The 13,622-nt window shown below is 37.1% G+C and overlaps 1 protein-coding gene across 1 annotated transcript in view; it reads right to left on the minus strand.

Annotated features, from left to right (window-relative positions):
• The window catches only part of LOC130088936 (kinesin-like protein KIF6), a 186,635-nt gene that overhangs the window by 150,547 nt on the left and 22,466 nt on the right, over positions 1-13,622 (minus strand). The gene's annotated exons all lie outside the window — the stretch shown is intronic.

Raw genomic sequence — 13,622 nt, forward strand, 5'->3', positions numbered from 1 at the left:
CATGTCTGTGATATTTGTTTATTTGTCTTGCCTCAAGCTATAATGCAAATCGATTTGTAAAATTTGCAGATTCATTTATGGTAGCTTGATATTATAATATTGACGATATATGGTTATTATCAACCACTCAAACATTGCATTGAAGTATCATATAGATCCAGTAAAACGGTAACCAATAGACTAGGCTACTATAATGACGCTGGCTTGTAAACGTGAGCATCGCGATCATTTGTCGTTAGAAAAAAAATAAAACCCATGAAATTATATTCATATGACATGCTGAAATATATGCCACTGTACCTGGGATGAAGACATTTCACACGCGACGCAAGCAGAACACCTGCATGTGACCTCCTCCTACAGTGTTCAGGGCTATCCTGGTTGTCAACAATTGCACGTGCATGTAGGATGACAGAGTTTACGACAGTAGTAGAGGACAATACTGTTTCCCAACTGTAGGGGGAGCCCGAGAGCAAAAAACGACCTGTTGTTACTTTAATGATTTGGCTTATTTAAATGAACAAGATTTTAAGAACAATCACACCAGGATATATTATAGCTATATATATTTTTTTAAAGTGTTAGCCAACAAAACGGATACATTTATGAGGGTTTATTTAATTTATGCAATCAACAAATGATAACAATTAGTAAAAGCCACATTTTAAAAGCTTCGCAAGGTGCAATTTATACGACGAGTTGAAGTTTGCTGTACTTTATGCCTACACGAAGTGAATGCCAGCAATCATTCAGTCAGTGACGAATAAATAAAAACATGAACTTAAAGCTGCAGTCCGGCATTTTTCCTCTTTGTCGCCATCTCTGTTCGAAATCTGCAATTGCAGTCATTCGCGGAATTATCAACTTTACGTGAGTTGTAGTTCAACACCCTCGACACGGCACAGCGCGGATGAACACAGTGTTTGAGGAGAGAGTGCAGCTGTCAGTCACCGCGCCGATGTGGATATTGTCATTCAGAATCACAGATTATTCTTTTTGGAAGTATGACCAACATAAGAATTTTCACCGGGAAATGTCATCTGAACTAGTAAGAAACATTCACTTTTGTTCTGGTTCTGACATTGCAGTAAATCGCGCTGATTAAATCTAACAATTGCTTATAAGTTATCATTTCACGCAAAACCGTGCAAAGTAGCTATACTATGTTCTCAAATTGTTAATGTTAACAACGTCAGCAAGCATTGCGTGACTACATCATGTAATGTCCTTCCGATATTATCCTTGTTTTCGCATGGGTCCGGTTGCAGTCTCTTTTTTTCTGTAGCCACTCCGAAGTCCGAACGAAGTCTTTTGCATGTTACAGCGGGTGAGTCTCTAGTTGTCACTGATGATGATCGTCGTTTGAACCTTTCTGGATCCGCCATCAAATTGATAAGTTTAATTATATCAAGTGCTGTGAGAAAAGGCTATAAATCTTCACCTCCAACATCCTCACACGCAATATAGCTTATACTAGCCGAGACTCCTTCTTTATGTGTACAGATGTGACGTAATGACGCAAAGACATGCTCGAATCTCCCGCGGAAATCCACCAGTACCACTAAAATTAAAAACATTATTACAAGCTTACCGTTTTGCATCGAGCTAAGGCAAGCAGATAGTTTTGAACACTGGCTGGTTATGTATTTTATCAAATATGTATTTTGGATAATTTTTAACCCAAAAAAAGCTACGGACAGCAGCTTTAACGAAACGATACACAATTGCAGTTTAAGTTCGCGCTGAAACTATATTTACCTTTTTTGAAATAATCCATTAAACCTGCTGAGAAACGAGGAGCGTGAACTAGAATGAGCAGTTGCACGCGCATGCCCGGGAAACTCATGAATATTAATGTAGGCTCCGCCCACTGCCTCTACAGATGCACAACTCACTTTTGCCCCACATTTCACGGTGCACTTGGTGCAAAAGGCGGAGCGTACGAAACTTGTCACTTGAAAGTGAAAAACAGAGCTTGTGATTCGTCGCAGCAGATTCAAGCAGCTGTAGTTATGTACTTGTGTTTGTGCTAGAAAAATATACAAGACCTTTGTGAGAAAAGATTCTACAAGTGTGCAACTCTCATTGGATGAATTCACATACTGATTTGCAGATGAGCAAAAGTTCTCTGTGACTTCACATTTTTTGATGCGGGTGTGTAAATGCGTTTTGCACCATATTCACTGCAGCAACTGTAGCAAAAATGTGAGCGTACGAGTTTCTTAATTTGTGATTTGTAGAATAGGATTTGTGCTCCTGCAATGAAGAATTTGAGAAGGTGTAACTGTTGTGTTGTGTTTGTGGAAGATAAAAAAAGTCTACAAGTGTGCAACTCTTAAAAAAATTATCTCTGTGACTTCACATTTACTGATACACATGTGTGGCTATTCTCTACAACTACAAATTCCACTGTCACAGGCGTTCAGTTGTTTTGCACCAAAAATACCTTCATAGTTTCGCGGCAGCCATCCCTAATATATATGCACACACAAGAGGTGTGTGAGTGTAATATGTTTTTATACGCAGATGCTGCCCTAGTAGTTGCAGATAATAAGACAAATAGAATACAGGAGAAGTTAAGTGAGGAGATTGTTAAGGTGAATGACTGGCTGTCTGAAAACAAGCTTTTATTACATCTGCGTAAAACATAATCTATTCTCTTTGGGTCTAAATATAAGTTAAGGAAGGCAGATGATTTAGTAGTTAAAGTTGATGGTTGTGTACTTGTAAAAAGAGCATCAGTCAATTATCTTGGTTGTGTTCTGGATAATAATTTAAGTGGTGTAAGTATGGCCTGGAAAGTTTTAGGAAAAGTTAATGCACAAATTAAATTTATAGCTAGATATGCTAGTTTTTTTTTTTTTTAAATAATGAAAGGTTCTTGCTACAGGCCTAGTACAAAGTCAACTTGAGTATGCGTGTTGTTCATGGATGACTGATTTATCCAGTATGTGGATGACAAAGTTACAAAAGTCACAAAATAAATTACTGAGAGTAGTTTTGGGATATCATTCTTTTACTCATGTGGATAATGGACACTTTCACCAGCCTGAAACTAAAAATGGTATATAAAACAATGAATAATAGGGCCCAAGTGTATTTTAACTCATATTTCTCTCGGGTTAATGTAAGACATGGACATTATTATAAATATTATTATAAATTTGAATCTATGTAAGTGTAAGACTTTGTATGGTAATAGGACGTTCAAATATACAGGTGGAATAAGTTGCCATTGGACATTAAGGTTTTAACGGATAATGTTGGTTTTAATATAAGGGTGAAGAGATTGTTTTTAGATAGGATGGCATGTGACATTCAGGAAGTCCTGACACAAAAACAAAGCTTCCAGAGATCGCTGTAACATGCAGATAAAGACGTTTTGAAGAAAATAAACATGATTGCAATGGTATTTGAGTAACCTGTGTTCTTCAAGCCATGTCAGGTATTTTCATAATAATAGATTATATTTATAATGTAATGCTAATCGATATAGACTTTATCATTGAGCAGAACTATAAAATAATATATTTTCTGTCTTATTTTTTTATCTGAAGCCAAATCAGATCACAGAAGGTTATTTAAAACACTCGACTTGCGTTATAAAGTAAGTTTGGAGCACAAACATGGTTTAAATCTCATAAATTGTCGTGTATTGATGGTGTGCTAAGCTAACATGCTAGCTAACTCTAGGTGCACACCTGCCACCCAGCTGTTATTTTTTATGATTTTTTTCTAAATATAAATGCTTACTGAAATGTTTCTTTTTTCAAAAAGGGCATTTGATACAGTTTAAAATGTGAAGTGATAACTTTGATAAAAGAAATGAGTGATTGAAACAGTGTGAATAGCCAGTCGTTAGTGATTATAATGCAGACAAAAGAAAAGCATATTTAGAGCCATAACCAGGCTGGAGAGGTGTGAATGTGTGCAGGGGAGACTGAGACTGAATGGGGCTCGTTTTGCACCACAAAACAGCAGAGACAATAGACTGAATAGATGCTAGAAGATGACAATAAACACCAGTTTGCATTTTAGAGTCTAATCAAAATAAAGTCATATGACATGATCTTGAAAAACATTTAACTAAATGCAGAGTTTTAGACTTATCATCTTCAAATTTTAAATATAACATGGTCAGACATGTGGCTTTAGTTGCAAGTGCATTTCTAGATTGATACAATGCCAACTTCAATTTTATTTTCATGAAGATGTTTCATAGAAATAAATTTCTAATAACTTTACAAAACTTTGAAGCCATTTATAATTATTATTTTTTCATTATGACTAATTAATTCCACATTTACAATAAACTGCCAAGTGTCAGCTTTCAAATGAGTCTTACTTGTGCTTTTAGTACAAAGGGTTCATGAACTGCATCTGTTTCAGTTTGGGAATGCCATTTCTGGGGATTTTTCAAAAGTGGGGTTGCAGCTTAAAGGGGAAATGAAGCAGTCAGTCAAGTTTACATAATTTACTAGATGGATTACCACTATAATCAAAAATTATATAAGAAACATGACAAATGTTAACATATAAAAGAAAAAAGAAACACTGTTATATCTTTCGAGCGGCAAGGGCGCCGCCATTTGTGCAGTATTATAACTGGTGACGTCACGGGGTTGGTTGGCTCTGTGCTGAGTTCAGTAAAATACAGTGAAAGATGCATGTAAGCTGGTCGATCCAGCAAACAACTAACGTTAGGTACAGTCATTGTTAGCGAACAGCTGTAAGCATGAACTAATGATAACTTAGTGTTTAGCTAGTGAACTTTATTAGTACCAGACAAAAATACGACGTCTAACGTTAACAAACTGCACATGGAAACATTGTTCGTGATGTCTGCAATCATATTCCTGTCTCTTGTCAACACCATGGTCAAGATCAGCGTCTTGACAGCAGATGGATCGTGCTATCGTGGCGTAATAATCTGTTTGGTTGTAAAATGTATTACCTGAATGAAATGAAATCGAATGTATCGTCCTGTGGAATCATTCATTCACAGACAGCATACGAAGATGTTCAACTAATAAAGATCTTCATCGCTGGCAAACAATATGATAGATTTGCCGATTTGCTTTCACTAGACTGTACTGTAGGTCCACGGCCACTTCATCCAACGCTCTTGATGTTCTTAAATCTTCCTGTTACAACTCCGAGTCGAGTGTGAATTGAAAGCGCTTAAGTGATTCAGTACGTGCAGAAAACTGAACAGATCATTCAAACTGATTCGCGAACCGATTTAGACAGATCTGCCAACTTGTTTGATGAAGTCTTTGAACAGAATCGACAAAAAAAAAAGAGTGATTCATTTGTAAATTGAGCATCGCTCGTGCCCATAAAAAAGATACAGCCCAAATGGCCCAAATCTCGTTATATGCAGGGATGCAAACGGCGCACTTTATTTTAATGCAAACATGTTGTTAAATGCGCAGTTCCAGGCGCGCTTTATCTTTTTTATGGGCACGAGCGATGCTCAATTTACAAATGAATCACTCTTCTTTTTTTTGTCGATTCCGTTCAAAGACTTCATCGGGGGGGGGGGGGGGGGGGGGGGGGGGGGGGGCCAAGATGGCGACTGAGTAACATCCCTGTGCCGAAGCTCTGCACTCATTATATAGTTGAAAAAATATTTAATTTGTAAAAGGGCACAAAGTAATAATTTCTTTACTGACCTGAGAAAGTCTTTGTTCGATCTTACGTTTTTTTAACTTCTCAACGAGCGCGATGGAAGAAGATAAGCCTACTCGAGGTGCCATGCATTCATACGCAAAGAAATCTCTGGATGCCTCGTTCAAAGGGAATGACGCCAAGAATACACCAGGATGTAAAGTTCCCCTGCCTGAAACTCCTAGACAGCCTGCCAAAAAGTCAAAATTGGGTGAAAGAGTGGCGTCAGATATTCAGATGATCTCCAATTCGAACCTGATGGAAGTTTTGGAGAGAGTTGAAAAAATGCAACTGGAATTTATGAATCGAATGCAATCCCTCGAGGCGAACGTGCAAGTAAATACGGCCTCGCTAAACAGTGTGACCGAGGCGCTTGAGTTTATGAGCAATCAAATTGAAGAGGTATCAAGCAAGGTGAGCTCGTTACAGAACAGGGTGGAATCACTGGAAAGGGAAAACTGCGTGCTACGTGACAAATGCGAGGAGCTGGATGCATATAAAAGGAGGTGGAATCTGCGAGTGTCCGGTATTCAGGAGCAACGAGGAGAAGATGTACGGAAAATTCTGATCGACTTATTCAGCAAAGTTTCTCCGGAGATCGCAGACCAGCTCGTGTACACGCTCGACATCGCCCACAGACTGGGCCCGCGCTCGGAGGGAGCTCGCGCAAGCCGGCGCATCATCGTGCAGTTTCTGTCACGCAATGTTCGAGATAAAATCTGGAGGGATGCCAGAACCGCGGACATTCTCAAAGAAAGGAAAATCAGAATTTTTGAAGACCTAACGCAAAGCGCCAAAGACGCCAGGAACAAACTTTGGCCACTTGTGGAACGAGCGAGAAAGGAGGGGAAGAGAGCAGGCTTCAGAGGGCCCTTTGGTTATGTCGACGGTAAGAAGATTTCTGCAAATGATCAGCAAGGCTGAATGATGCGGCGGCATCCTCGTCGAAGTCTCAGCACACACTCTCCGGTACTCTCGGGTAGGCACGAACTGCTGCACTTTTTCTTTTATTTTTTCTTCTCCAGACAGAATGGATAGACTTTTAGTTTTTCTTAGCGTTGCCCATTTGATCTTGTTGCACATGCTTGATCTTTAACGCAACTGTTTTATTTTATTTGGAAAATTATTATTTTATGACAACGGTCAAACGGAATTATTATTTTTGAAACCATACATTTCTGTCAGTGAGTGTGCTCGTTCTGAAGACGCAAAAAACTTGATGACTGAAAACGGAATGAAAGTGAGATAGAACAGACAAAAGGACTAAAAGAAACAAAACGAATACGACTTCTACTCATGCCCTTGTACTCGTTACTCCAGGTTCTATATAATGTTGCAGAGTCAGGCGAACTACTGCATTTTGTGTTATTCTAGTTTCTTATGTTCTAATTGATATCGTGTTTCATACCTAGTTCTTTAGGTATTATATAGTCGTTTAATTTTTTTATGTCTTTGTCTTTATTTTCTTTAAATGCCAGGGGTTTGAAAAACAATATCAAAAGGAAGGCTTTATTTTTGTTTTCTAAGAGGCACAAAGTAGATTTCTGTTTTTTCCAGGAAAGTCACTCTACATCTAAAGATGCTAAATTTTGGAGGTCACAGTGGGGTAATGACATCTGGTTGTCACATGGGTCAGAACACTCTGCTGGAGTAGGGATTATGAGGTATAATTTTAATGGTAACATTTTGGAAACCAGTATTGATCCTTTAGGACACTTCTTGCTAATGGTTGTTGTTGTCAATCATTTTATATTGATTATTGTCAACATCTATGGTTACAACTCTGTTACAGAAAACTGTGCTTTCTTTAACACTCTTGATCAAAAACTTTCATATGCTTTAGGCAAATATCCGTCTGCTTTTCTGATTTTAGGTGGAGATTTTAACATAGCAATGAATAACATGTTAGATAGGCTCCCTCCAAGAAAAGCAGTTTCCCCAAACTCAAATCTTATAGCACTTATGGATAAGTTTGACTTAGTTGACATCTGGAGAGAAATGTATCCGGATGTAATACAGTACACCTGGAGTAACAAAGATCGTTCAAGGCAGTCCAGAATTGATTATTGGTTGATTTCTAAAACATTAAGTAGCAATAATATTAATATTAGTAAGAGCCCACTAACTGACCATAATGCCATTTACATTTTAGTTAATTTATCGCAAAATATCGCAATTAATGCCTGCAAACCGTCGCTCTGGAAATTAAATAGCTCACTCCTGAAATATGAAAAGGCCAAACAACAGATTATTGAACTAATCCAAATTTACTGGGAAAGGGCTAAATCACAAAAAGCTTATGGACGTAACTGGGAGCTTTTAAAATATGAATTAGTGAAATTCTTAAAAAAATTTGGAAGTAATATAGCAAAGGAAAATAGATTAAAAGAGGATGAAATTCTTTCACAACTATCTGCTGTATCTTTTAAGGAACCATTGACAGATATTCAAAGCATTGAATATTCCAAACTACAAAGTAAATTAGATGACCTGTATAGGTCCAAAGCTAAAGGAGCCTATGTTAGATCCAGGAAAAAATGGCTGGAAGAAGGAGAGCAAAATTCAGCCTATTTTTTTAGGTTGGAAAGATCCAATGCTGTGAATGTTTCTGTTGACCGTCTCCGTACAGATGATGGAGTTCTGGAGAATCCTAGGGAAATAGCTTCCTTTTGCTCCAACTTCTATAACAACTTGTATACATCAAGATATTGTGATAATTCAGCCAAATCTTTTTTTGAATCTATCAATCATAATAAAGTTATTCCTTTAGAAGATAAAGAAGCTTGTGATAATGACATCCCAATCAGAAATTCTACTGGCTATTAAGAGTTTAAAAAATAATAAAAGTCCCGGCTCTGATGGTTTAACTTCGGAGTTATATAAGATGTTTGCAGAGAGATTATCCCCTTTCTTACTGAAAGTGTTTGAGGAAAGTCTGGAATCGGAAGCACTTCCAGCAAGCATGACTCAAGGGGTCATCACTTTAATACCCAAACCCAATAAAGACCGATTACCCTCTTGAATAATGATTATAAAATTCTAGCTTTAATTTTAGCAAAAAGAATTAAAGATGTCCTTAATTGTATCATCGATGAATCACAATCAGGTTTTATGGAAAAACGTCACATAACAAATAATATAAGATTAGTCCTAGATATTTTAGATTACGAGGATCTCATCCCTAATGAAAGTTATTTGCTTTTCCTAGACTTCTACAAAGCCTTTGACTCGCTTGAGCATAATTTCATATTTCAAGCCCTTACCAAATTTGGGTTTGGAGATTCGTTTTGTAGAGCAATCAGGACTTTGTACAGAAATAATAATAGTGTTATTAAATTAAAATTCGGAACCTCACCAAGATTCGATTTGTCTCGTGGAGTAAGACAAGGCTGTCCTATATCTCCATATTTATTCTTGCTTGCCTCACAATTTTTAGCTTTGCATATTTCCAATAGTAATTTACAAGGTATAACAATTGACGATAGACAAATTATCATTAGCCAGCTGGCTGATGACACCACTTTGTTTTTGAATGATGCCTCTCAAATCCCTTTAGCTTTAAGATTGATTGATTCCTTTTCCAGAGCTTCGGGTCTGTATCTAAATATTAACATTTGTTAATATCAATTAATCAATTATTATCAATTATCAAATATCAAGTTAATATCAATAAAAAGCTGTAATGTTCCCTCTATATGCAATATCCCTGTGAAAGATCAAGTTACATACTTAGGAATTGTAATTAATAAAGACCAAAAAACAAGATGTAAACTGAATTTCGATCCTCTAATAACGAAGACCCAAAGGAAACTGAACTCTTGGCTGCAGAGAGACTTGTCTATACGAGGAAGAGTTCTGCTCTCTAAAGCTGAGGGACTGTCCAGACTAACGTATGCCGCTCTCTCGCTGGATGTTGATAAAGGAACATTAAAAAAGGTTGATAGCATGTTAAATAATTTTGTTTGGAAAAATAAAACCCACTTCGTTAGAAAATCAGTACTGATGAATTCTTTAAAAAAGGGGGGGATTGGATTTTTTTAGATTTTACTACCTTAAACAACACTTTTAAAATTAATTGGCTTAAAAATTTCCTCAATAATTCCTCTTCACTTTGGAATATTATCCCCAATTATATTTTTTCAAAAGTAGGTGGCCTGAAATTTCTCTTACTTTGTAACTATAATGTCACAAAGATCCCTGTCAAACTCTCTAACTTTCATAAGCAGATGCTCTTGGCATGGGCCTAATATACAAACACAACTTTTCCCCACACAGATATTACTTATGGAACAATAAGGATATTCTCTACAAGAATAAATCACTTTTTTTTGACAACTGGTTCAAAAACGACTTTCTTTTAGTTGGGCAGCTTTTTATTTCACAGGGCAGACTTTACAACTATTTAGATTTTTTACAGAAATATAACATCCCTATAACTGCTAATGAATATGCTATTGTTTTCAATGCAATTCCCTCTGGAGTGTCTTCTCTGTTGCAAGCTTCTACATTTCCATGGCCATGTACTTACTCTCTGAACCCAACTGACACAATGATCGGAAATGTGTGCTTTTCTTTAGAGCAACAAAAAAATAATTATAAAATCAGATCTCTCTTCCAGAAAGAGATAATAACAATTCCTTATGTAATACCATACTGGAATAATATTGTTGAGAATTTACCTTGGGAAAAAGTATGGTCTTTGTCTCATAAGTATCTGCTTACCAATAAAGTTAAAGAAATAACTTTTAAATTAATTCACAAATGTTACCCAACCAAAGCGTTTCTTGGGAGATATAAGTCCGACATTGAAGTGGACTGCTGTTTCTGTCTCTCTCCTGAGGAAGACGTCATTCACTTGTTTTGGCAATGTCCCCACACAGAGAAATTTTGGTCAGATTTGTTAATTTTTATCCAAACCTATTTTGTAAGTGACTTTTCTTTCTGTTTTAAAGATGTTTTCTTTGGTTTGTTTGACTACTCAAAAGAGAAAACAGGACAATATTACATAATTAATTTGTGTTTCCTTCTAGCTAAATTTCACATACATAAGCAAAAATTTACTGGATCTAAACCTCTCTTTTCTCTATTCAAAGATGATCTAGACAGATACATGGAAACTATCCAAAGCTCTGTTAATCCCAAAGCAATGAAAACTCTATCTCTATATTCATCCTTTATGTCCTCTTAAGGTGAATGCACTGCATTCTTGTTTTTATGTTACCCTGGCAGCTTATTTGTGTCTGTGTATATTGTTGTCATTTTTGTTTTATTTTTTCCATGTTTGTATGTATTGCTTTAATGGTTTGTAATGTTTAATAAAAAAAATAATAAATAAAATAAAATAAAAGACTTCATCAAACAAGTTGGCAGATCTGTCTAAATCGGTTCGCGAATCAGTTTGAATGATCTGTTCAGTTTTCTGCACGCACTGAATCACTTAAGCGCTTTCAATTCACACTCGACTCGGAGTTGTAACAGGAAGATTTAAAGTAACAACAGGTCGTTTTTTGCTCTCGGGCTCCCCCTACAGTTGGGAAACAGTATTGTCCTCTACTACTGTCGTAAACTCTGTCATCCTACATGCACGTGCAATTGTTGACAACCAGGATAGCCCTGAACACTGTAGGAGGAGGTCACATGCAGGTGTTCTGCTTGCGTCGCGTGTGAAATGTCTTCATCCCAGGTACAGTGGCATATATTTCAGCATGTCATATGAATATAATTTCATGAGTTTTATTTTTTTTCTAACGACAAATGATCGCGATGCTCACGTTTACAAGCCAGCGTCATTATAGTAGCCTAGTCTATTGGTTACCGTTTTACTGGATCTATATGATACTTCAATGCAATGTTTGAGTGGTTGATAATAACCATATATCGTCAATATTATAATATCAAGCTACCATAAATGAATCTGCAAATTTTACAAATCGATTTGCATTATAGCTTGAGGCAAGACAAATAAACAAATATCACAGACATGTTAGGTATCCTAAAATATGATTTTATTAATAATCTTCCTCCTTTCTTTGTACATGTTGAGTAGACTACACTTTTTAGGTCAAACATTTGCTATTTGCATTTCATCGATTGCAAAGTTCAAATCAGAACGAGAATACTAGCGATAGCTAACCATCAAAAACTAGAATATCGTTTACTAGCTACCAGATTGATAATTCGCTACTACTCTAGCGAATTAGAGAGGTTAGAGAGAGGCATTCTTTTTTCGATGGGGCGTTCGATGCTCCCTGCACACGCAAGGTCTCTCGCTCGCTTTCTCTCTCTGCCGTCCGCGCGCGTTGGAGCACAGTCTCTGTCTCGCGTGCGCGCTCGCTCTAGATTCCGGGAGATTTGAACTAATTTGCGGTATAACTTGTCGATCACGAGTGGCTCAACAGGTAGATCTATAGATAAACTCATCTTTCAGGGATTTGACCGACCGGGTTGACAATTTAGCTTGAGAAACCGGGGGTGTGGCGTACGTGTGAGCGTGTGAAACCAATCAAATGCGGGTGTCTCACGGCCAATGCGTGAGTTGGCAGCTCTGCAATGTTGATCCTCGTTCTGCCTTTAACGCGATCACTTTCTCTTTTTCTCTTTTTGCTTTGCTCCGATAAAACCTTTGCTTTCTTGTTTTTCTGTGCTGCTTCGCCCATGACTATAACATTTGGCTCGCAAGTCCGATTTTAAGGAAGTGGGGGTGGTGGTGGAAGTGACGTATATGCCGTAAAGCAGTCGAATTTTGTAGTTCTCTTTGTTCGCCGGTTACTACCCGAAACCCGAAGTTTAAAAGTACGATTAAAAACGCTACAGACCCCGTCAGGCTATGGCAGACGTGTCATTCAACCTATTGTAAGTCGATGTACCATCACAAGAGACTTGGAAATATATTATGAAGGTTGAAAAGTTACCTGTTGTTACTTTAAGAACATCAAGAGCGTTGGATGAAGTGGCCATGGACCTACAGTACAGTCTAGTGAAAGCAAATCGGCAAATCTATCATATTGTTTGCCAGCGATGAAGATCTTTATTAGTTGAACATCTTCGTATGCTGTCTGTGAATGAATGATTCCACAGGACGATACATTCGATTTCATTTCATTCAGGTAATACATTTTACAACCAAACAGATTATTACGCCACGATAGCACGATCCATCTGCTGTCAAGACGCTGATCTTGACCATGGTGTTGACAAGAGACAGGAATATGATTGCAGACATCACGAACAATGTTTCCATGTGCAGTTTGTTAACGTTAGACGTCGTCTTTTTGTCTGGTACTAATTAAGTTCACAAGCTAAACACTAAGTTATCATTAGCTAGTTCATGCTTACAGCTGTTAGCTAACAATGACTGTACCTAACGTTAGTTGTGTGCTGGATCGACCAGCTTAGTTTACATGCATCTTTCACTGTATTTTACTGAACTCAGCACAGAGCCAACCAACCCCGTGACGTCACCAGTTATAATACTGCACAATGGCGGCGCCCTTGCCGCTCGAAAGATATAACGGTGTTTCTTTTTTCTTTTATATGTTAACATTTGTCATGTTTCTTATATAATTTTTGATTATAGTGGTAATCCATCTAGTAAATTATGTAAACTTGACTGACTGCTTCATTTCCCCTTTAACAGGTTAATAGATATGGATATATATGTGTATTTGTTTTGTGAGTTATTTTTTTGGTGTGTGCATGGTTTGTCATGAAAATGTCTTGTTAAAAAAAATCAAGGACCACAATGGAAATAAGTTAATGCAACTTTATTGTGTTATCCTTGACAAAGAAGTTGTAACAATGTTGTATTGCTACTTTTTATGTCAAATAAACTCAACTCTATATATAGCTAATCGTTGGAAAAAGTAGCTTTTTTCTGGAATATATATATTTTGTTTTGAAAGCAGAGCTCCTCTAAAAGCTACTTAAAGGCGTCTTTGAAGCGGTAAAGACAC

Source organism: Rhinichthys klamathensis, unplaced genomic scaffold, assembly GCF_029890125.1.
Source record: "Rhinichthys klamathensis goyatoka isolate OS25496 unplaced genomic scaffold, OSU_Roscu_1.1 h1tg000123l_1, whole genome shotgun sequence".
NCBI classification, from domain to species: Eukaryota; Metazoa; Chordata; class Actinopteri; order Cypriniformes; family Leuciscidae; genus Rhinichthys; species Rhinichthys klamathensis.